The 9,473-nt window shown below is 46.3% G+C and overlaps 1 pseudogene; it reads right to left on the bottom strand.

Moving 5' to 3' along the window:
* Positions 1 to 1,899: 1,899 nt before the first annotated feature.
* LOC111589494 (uncharacterized) lies at positions 1,900 to 2,058 on the bottom strand (annotated as a pseudogene).
* Positions 2,059 to 9,473: the final 7,415 nt, after the last annotated feature.

Raw genomic sequence — 9,473 nt, 5'->3', positions numbered from 1 at the left:
TGTTTTACCCTTTGCAGTTCAACTTTGTTACAAACCAATAAGTAGTATGCATATACGGAAAAAATTATAAAACAATAACATATAAAATATTCCCATCATAGTAGTGCATAAAATGGTCTCAAATGTTTAATCCATAAATTGCATAAAACTAGCACGACACAATATCCAAAATATGGCACGAACCACCTTTTCTAATCACCTCGACTCCCAATTTGGTTGGTTGAGGAGCTGTTTTAAGGGAGGGTGGAGCAGGTTTTTTTTAGAACCCACATTTCTTTAGAAAACGACTCCCAATCTTTCGGCTCCATACGAGAATCAATTTAAAAAAATAACTGTTTGGCACAGCTCCTCCAGATCCTCGCTTAGAATCAGGAGCTGGAGCTGTGTCAAACGGGCCCTTAATGTTAATAATACATATACATTAGTAATATGTATATATAAACATGTCACTGGTTTTAACCTTCACGTCACAATTAAAATTCGAATTTTTAAATGATCTCAGATAAAAAGCCATTAAAGTAAAAGTTGTAGGTCTTAAAAGTTGAAACTTTATAGTTCACAATATTTTCCGTCTGATGCAAAATCTCGCCGATGAGCGACATCGTGTGAGTAGTAGGTGCACGTACAGTACATACAACAAGCTGCATGTGGTCGCTCGCGCGCGCTGAGTTGTGACTTGTGACCCAGTCGAGCGTCGGCATGTCGCTGGAGATGGAGGAACAACATCGAGCCAGCGACACGTACAGGAGAGAAAGGAGGAGAGGAGGAAGAAATACATGACATATAGGACCCACATGATATAGAAATATAGAAACGAGAAGACACGGTGTATCGAGTCCGTTTTGATCATTAGACCTTAATTAGACCCAAACAGAGAATAGAACCTTAATAGATACACTTTAAAAGTTTATAGACTGGATTAACACAGCTATACAAGTTAAAGGACCGGAAACACACTTTACTCTAAAAATATATACATTTGAAGTTTTTAAATTTGAAAATCAAATTTTGTAAACGACATCGGATAATGAAACTACCAAAATAAAGGTTGTAGATCTCCAAAAGTTAAGCAACTTTATTATTGACAAGTTTTTTATTTGAATTTATTTATTACCTCAAATAATCAATTTATACTCGATTTGTTATAATATGGGGAAAGAAGACGTAATATAGACATAAATAAGTTTGTGGTGTAATAGTAGACAAGCTCATGCACGAGGTTGTGAGTTTGAGTCTGTGTGCATTAAATTGATTTCCAAGGAAGTTATGCTAGTGACACTGTTTATAAAAATGTGTTATTAAGATAGTGACATTGATTTATAAAAACACGTAAGGTGATTCGAGTAGTTCTGCTAGTAACACTTGTTTATAAAAATATGTCACACTAAGGTGGTTCTGTTAGTGACGTCTTTTTTACTCGTCACTGATCAGATTCCATTAGAGACATAAAATCTAAGACGCGTTTTACATGCATCACTAATTAACCTAAAAACATCACTAAAGGCATATTTTTGATGTAATGATGTCACATATTCATAAAAAATTAATATTAAAGTTAACATATGGTCCACATATTAGATATTAAACTGATAAGACTAAATATTACACTTTATTTTAGCCAAAAAGGTTAAGAAAGGTATGCGTTAAATAAGAGCCCGACCCTTTTTATAGCTCGTTTGGTGACTTGTCCTCCTATAGCTAGCAAGGTGGTACTATGCGTGAGCTTTGCGCTGCATGTGACATCTTGTTGTGTTGCGCTTGGGTGGTTTCTCATGGCCCATCTACGGTGTTATATTACGTCCCATTGGTAGGCGAGAAGAGGGGACGAGGAATTGATCTACGTGCTTCACACATGATGCACCATCCATGACACATGAAACTCGTGCTTTAAAATAGTAAAGATAGTACAATGCTCGTGTTTGTGATGACACACAATCATATTTGATACCCTTAAAAATAAATCTAATATCAAAGTGAACATGTGGTCCATACATCAGATATTAAACTGACAAGAACAAATATTACACTTTATTTTAGCCAAAATATCAAGAAAGGTATGAGTTGAAAAGGAGCATGACCCTCTTTTTATAGCTCGCTCGGTCTCTCTTCGTCCATTAGCTAATGAGGTGGTACTATCTGGAAGTGTTGCGCTGCGTGTGTCTTCCTGTCGTGTTGGGCTTGGGTGGTTTCTCATGGCCCATTTGTGGTGTAACTGTCCATTGGTAGGTGAGAAGTAGGGAAGAGGAATAAACCTAAGCGCTTCGCATGTGACGTATGACACATGAAACTGGTGCTTTAAAGAAGTAGAGATTGAGTAAAAACCAACATCAGTTCCTCTGTAATACCAAAGCCATGAAAGTTTCATCGCTCTTGGCACCTGAGGCTAGGCCCAACATAAGAAATATGTTGGCGCCTTTTTGGGCCAACACCAATGATCCCTAGATCCCTCTCATGAGGAATCGAGACCGTGGGGACCTCTATGTGAGGTGTCATACGGACCACGGTAGGTCACCGGAGACCATCCGCGTGTATGTCATCATCGAGCAGATAATTACACTCTTCTCTATGGGGTGGACAGTTCACATGCAGGAAGAGGAGTGTCTAGAGAGGGCTTCACGTTAAACCTAGATATTGCCTCTCGGGAGATACCCTATCGAGGAGGACAGATAGTAACATGCCAACGAAAGCGCCTCTAGATGACATAGAGTGAAAGAGAGGTGAAGATTAGGATTGCAAAACTATAACTAGACCTATGTTGCGTCTACTCCTAAGGCAAGATAATGTCAATAGATTGGTTCGAATGGATTGTGTGTGTTCTCAATCGGTTGAGCCCCTTCATATGTATAGGGGTGGTCTGGACCCGTTCCTAGGTGAGATCCAACTGCTTCACTCGAGTTTGTTAGGATAACCACACACGTGATAAGGACTCCAACCTAAACTAATCTAATCACATACCGTCCTGACTACTCCTACGAACTATCCATGGCACGAACCATCTGGGGCACAAGGCCAAACCATCCAGCCATCTAGGTGCCGAATTTCGTGCTCAACAAATACCAAACGTTTACATGACAACAAGGGTAGTTGGTATCATCGATCTAGCCTCATCACCTTTCGCTTAGATCCACCGATCGATGAACCTACCGACTGATTGATCTAGTTGGTATCGATATGTTGGAGTCGAATAAGTCGGTACTGACTCATTTGCTGAAGAACCGATCGGTACCAATCATCGGTTGCAACGTGTTAGCTCCTGATTGCCTCACGAAGTTTTGAAATCCAAAAATTTCAAAAAAGTAAATAAATCACCAAAATCCTAGAATTCACCCTATAAATAGAAGAGGGTGTTTGAGTTCATTAACACCTCTCTTTACCACTTCTAATTTCACTTCTCTCACTCATGTTTTACTTCACTAAAGCATTGTCGTAAAGCCTCCTTGAGCTCGAACGTTGAGATACGAAAAACAAGGTACTCGACATACTGCATCAAACTAAGATGGATGTGAGGATAAAACTTGTCTCTGAATCCTCAATGAGAAGGAGGCGAAGGACACATCATCAGAACTATATCAACTAGAGTCGTGAAGCTGCCCATGAGTGGTTGATGCAAGTCTATTTTAACAACATGTGCATTTATCCTACAGTAAACTTTTATCTATGGTAGCTTATGTAGAAGAGTCTCTTTCTTTAAACCTTGAGGAGGTTGAGTGAGCATTCCCCTATTTGACTCTTAGAACCAATGCACTCAACCACAACAGTTTCTCCCCCACCAAAAATGCATCGCTGCCCTTTGCATGCTCATCTATGATAGTGTTAATGACTTCATTGATGAGTATATCAAAATAGAGGAAAGTCTTGTCTTTTTGTCTCAAAATTTCTTTAGTGGTATCATTTCATATTTAAGTAAGTAGCATATTCGGCGTCCCATTGTTGACATTCTTAGGCGACTTTAAACTAAGGGGGAGGGATTTCGTGGTATGATAGAAAGTATAGATTGCACACATTGTAAGTACAAGAATTGTCCATTGGATGAAAATGACAATTTATATGGGGTAGATTGGATCCCCCAATAATCACGCTCAAGGTGCTTGCCTCATATGACATGTGAATTTGGCATATTTTTGCGTAGCGGGGTTGAACCATGATGTCGACATGCTCAACCAATCGTTATTGTTCACTTACATGCTCAAGTGAGAAGCACAACATGTGAACTTTAGGGTGAATGGACGCAAGTACAACCAATAGTACTATCACGCCGATGGCATCTACCCCCCCTGCGGGGGACAGATATCCCCCGGGTCCACTAGAAGGTTGGAAGGCCTCGCGAAAGACTCCAGGCTCATTATTCCGCAAGGCCACCCCTTCATGGGCTAGGGGAGGAATCACTGGCAGAATGGATCGACGCAAGATTGGATCAACTCGAGCCCAGGCGGCTCAATGGATTTAAACGTTATGCACAGCTTTAATTCGATTCTCCCGCGCAGCGCCCTCAGACGTCAGAACTGAACGAGGATAAGTCAGCAGGATAATAGGGAGATAAGTTCAGTTGGTTCACTATTACTTAGGAGCATATAGTTATCATACCCGCATGTAACGCCCCATGGTCGAGTATATAAGGCCTAGGGGGCACCCCATCAAAAGACATGTCACTCATTAGCCATCTACACTATTCTCTAGCATACTAGAGAATCCCCCTGTAACCCGCCACATAAAGATCCACACCAGAAAGTAGGGTATTACACCTCTCTAAGCGGCCCGAACCTATAGAAAATTGTCTACCGTCTCTCGTGCGCCCAGCACGAACCATCGAGCTACAGCCGGTTACACCGTACTACCCAAAAGCACCTCGAGGGGTAACCCCGGGTGCGCGGTCGGGTCCCAAACACCGACAGCTGGCGCGCCAGGTAGGGGGTGTGTCACTGATCCAAGTTAGCTCAATGGCCATCACTCCTCAGCACAAGATTGCTCTCCGCCCCGGATCCGTGTTCTGCTTCGGAACCATCTCGTTCGTGGCAGAAGAAGAAGGGACTCTACATCATATAGCGGATCCGCCGGAGAAAAAGCCTTCCTTGAAAATCTCCGGGAAAGCCAGAACGAAGCAGGAAATAGCGCAACCTCCAGCACTCCAAGCGAAGACTGCCTCCTGCAAACCAAGAGCAGAGAGTTCATTCACCCGGAGAACCCCATTGTCCACCTCATCCACAAAAAATGGACACAGATTACAAGGAAAAAAATAAAGACCCGTTAAGCTGCCCTTCTGGTACCTCCACCCTTAAAGGAGAACAGAAAGAAGCTTGTCATCACGACAACTCCATTCTACCCCGATATCCTCTTCATCGAGGGGAGGGTGGAATCGTCCCCCATCTCTGACGATGAACCAACTGTGCCTGGGGAAGAACCACCTCAGCGGGAAGCTCACCGACGAAGGGACCGACGCCGTAACGCCCGACGACATCATGAAGCCGGAGAACGAGATCCGGCGCAGCCTGTATCGCAAGACGAGATCTCGGAGGTGGGAAAAACTTCAGATGAACGAGTCTTCAGGAAAAGGAGGAACTCTCGCTGACGTGATCGTCGGCAAGCTCAAGAGCAAGCCGAGCAGGAAGCGAGACAGCGTCAAAAGAACCCTCTCTTCGGACAAAACCTGAACCCCGACTTCGCCCGAGCCATGAACACACCAAGCGAGGTCGGTGGAATATTGGCTCGGATAGCCGATGGCCTCCCATAGACTCCAGATGCCGAGGGCTATCGGCGGCTGCTCACTCAGGCAGCTAATCATCTCCTGCCTCTCGCTCATCCTCCGAGCGATCTACGACACGCCATCAATAGTCGACGGAACATGCGGAGCTCCATCAATGCTTCACGTGAATGACGACACGAAAACGAGATCCGGCATCGAGAGGAGTATGATCGGGATCACGGCATCCCTGCACGAAGTCAGGCCACCAGGGTTGAGTCGGCAACGGCCTCAACTGGCGGCATGACCCGGGGACGGTCGAGGCAGCACATCGGTAACTCCCCTCCTCGGGACCGACACCACAATCATTGATAGGAGGACACATGTGGAGTATCAGCACTCACTCCGCGTCTCAGGGCCATTCAGTGGCCCCCTAACTTCAAAGTCTCCAACGTCGACAAGTACGAGCCTAAGCAGGACCCGGGAGGCTGGTTGGCTGTCTATACCACCGCTGCTCGGGCCGCTGGGTCAACTGAAGATGTGATGACTACGTACTTGCCCATCGTCCTCGGGCAAGATGCGCTGCAGTGGCTACGACACCTACCCCGACACTGCATCGACGACTGGAGCGACTTCAGTCGGCGTTTTATCGCCAACATCCAATCTCTCTCTGACAAGCCGACACAGCCATGGGACCTCAAATCCATCAGGCGCCGAGGAGATGAGACTCTTCGGTCGTACCTCAAAAGATTTTAGACCATGAGAAATCGTATTCCAGAAGTTGTAGAAGCTGCAGTGATCGAGGACTTCTACCGAGGATCTAATGATTCGGCCTTCGTCCGAGCCATACTACAAAAAGCACCGACCACCTCCGAACAGCTGTTCAGGGAAGCGAACCTCTACATCATCGCCGATGAACGTGCCTAGGACCTCATTGAAGGAACGAAACTGACTCCGTCCGCGCCACGACGCGACAGGAACCAGCAAACCGACAAGCGCTAGGAGAAGAGGCCTTGCAAAAAAGTTCATGCTGCTGGACCACCTGTCTCTCGTGCCCGAGGGGCACCCCACGGAGGCGAACGAACATTGGACGACATTCTCGACGCCCAGTGCCCGTACCACAAGGACATGCGTCATACTCTTCAGAACTGCAGAGATTTCAAGCACTCCGTCAGGAATGGCCGACCTTTCCAGCCTCTACCACCTCCCCCACCACGAGGAGGTCCTAGAGAACCTCGACAACCTCCGCAGTAGGAAGGGGGAGGAGGCGGAGCGTTCCCGTGTGTCGTCGGAGAAGTCAACGTCATCTTCGGCGGGCACGGGTCGCAAGAGAGCAAGAGGCAGCAGAAGCTCAACGACCGTCAGATACTGGTGGCGGCCACCAGTGCTCCCGCCCCGTATCGATGGTCCGAACACCTGAGCACCTTCACTCGGGCGGATCAATGGCTCAACTTCGATCATCCGGGCAAGTACCCGCTCCTCGTCGATCCGGTGATCCGAGAGAGCAGGGTAAAGAAGGTGTTAGTGGACGGGGGAAGCAGCATCAATGTCACCTTCCCCCGTACACTCTTAGGCTTGGGAGTCGCACTCAAAGAGCTCCACGAGTCAGACAGTCCTTTCTTCGGCATTGTGCCGACTGAAGGAGAATACCCACTCGAACACATCTACATGCCGGTTACCTTCGGAACTTCGGAAAACTACAGAACCGAGTTCCTGAGGTTCGAGGTAGCAAGCTTCGATTGCGGATACAACGCCATTATCGGTAGGCCGGGATTGGCGAAATTCATGGCCATTCCACACTATTCATACATGAGATTGAAGATGCCAGGATCACAAGGAATCATCACCGTGCGCGCTGACTTCTAAGGCGTCACAGAATGCTTCCGAGTGGCCATTCAGGCGACCCTCACCACCAAACCACCAACGACTTCCTCCGCACAGGTGAACTCAAAGCCTGAGGAAGACCTCGCGATACCCACGAATGAAGCTCAAGCCGTTACCTCTATGCGGCCGATTGAGGAAACAAAGAGAATCAACCTCAGGTTCGCTGACGAGCACAAGACTGCCATCATCAGCTCCAGCCTGGATGACAAATAGGAAGGCACGCTCGTCCAGTTTCTGCAAGATAACCGAGACGTATTCACATGGCAGCCTGCGGATATGCTGTGGCGGAACTGCCCGAATTATTCCAACTTAAGTGCCTAAGCCCCGCCTTAGAGGCTAGACCGCACTTAAATGGGAATAACCCGTCAATCCCTCGGATCTAGTCCGACACGGCCACTGACAGGATCAGGTACCACAATCTCACTCGATGGTGAGTCACAGAGTAAATACAATAAAGCATTAAACCATACATGCCAGAGTATTAAATTATTACATTGCCATCATCATCATCGGAGTTTTTGCAAAAGTAGCCATCATTGTTTGAAGTGCAGCGGAATAAAACTAACGGTAATTAAACAGAGAGATGGGGAAGCCTGTCCCATCACTCCTCATGCTCCTCCTCAGCCGAGGCAGGGTCCCACTCGACAGTCCAACCCGGTGGCAAGATGGACGGCCAAGTCACTCCAGCAACCATTTCCTCCAGAGAACCTGTAAAAAATTATGCCACAAGCAAGGCTGAGTATACTAATACTCAGCTAGACTTACCCGGTGTGAGGAGTCTACTCCTCTACCTCTAGACATGCAGCTGTTTGGCTGTGGGGTTTGGTTGCCAAAAGCACTAGCTGAGTTTCTAAGTCAAGATTTTAATTTGGTCAGAATTAAGTGTGACTCTCTTAAGGCTAAAAGTGTACTATCTACTCATACATAGTAGCAAGCATTATTAGCAATCAACATCTTATATCAACTCATCATATTTCCACTTGTTACTCAATGCAGTACAATGGATCAAGCAGTCTCATTAGCTGCGAGAAGCAGACGATTCGAATCGAGTTTTTATCCTTGCAAGGTAAACCTAAACACACGACATGGCGAGGCACTCTGTCCCCACACATATCAACCGTCCCCATCGATTCCCCGTCAGCAGATCAGGGCTCACCGCCTTGGCGTACAATGCCTCACTGACCCCGACTGGCCGTCATGCAGTGACCGCACTTGTACCCACCATAACCGGAATGGGAGACCTCGTCTCAGGACGCGTGAGGGGATATGTCCACTGCCGGGTTCACTCAGGTACTAGGCTTACCGATTTACCATATTTCTCGGCATGTGCTTAGTACGTTCAAACGCTTGACACAGGTATCCGCACGTTAATCCTTATTCCATTTTCCCATCTCGTAAACAACCAATCCCCATGGATTGTTGTCCACCAACTAGTATCATGACAGTGTGAAAGTGGGTACAATCAATTTCCTGATCTCGCGCGAGTGCTAGAAAAATCACTCGTCTTCTACCGAGATCCTAATTAAATAAAGCAACTATTCGACCTGTCATACTAGTATTCATCTCAAAAGGATTCCTGAGATCATGCAACTAGGGTTTCAAACAATTCCTACACCTAAGTGCACAATCAATCCTACAATCATTAAGTGAAGTAAAATAGCATAAATAACAGGTTATGCATAAAACCGGGGCTTGCCTTCCAAAGCAGTGGCAGGCAGGTCCTCTGGTGCAGGCTCGGGTGCTGGATCTGGGGCTACCTCCAGAGCAGCTCCTTGCTCCGGCACGAGGATGTACTCTCCGTCAGCAAGATTACAGTCTATCGAAATGCAATGAACATGTATGTCATGATTATGCAAGATTTAAGAACATAAGCTAAAAGAAACTAAGTCAAGAATTAACTTAGGGTTTCCTG

Source organism: Zea mays, chromosome 5 (genome assembly GCF_902167145.1).
Source record: "Zea mays cultivar B73 chromosome 5, Zm-B73-REFERENCE-NAM-5.0, whole genome shotgun sequence".
Taxonomy (NCBI): domain Eukaryota; kingdom Viridiplantae; phylum Streptophyta; class Magnoliopsida; order Poales; family Poaceae; genus Zea; species Zea mays.
This window is presented reverse-complemented; position numbering and strand designations above follow the sequence as displayed.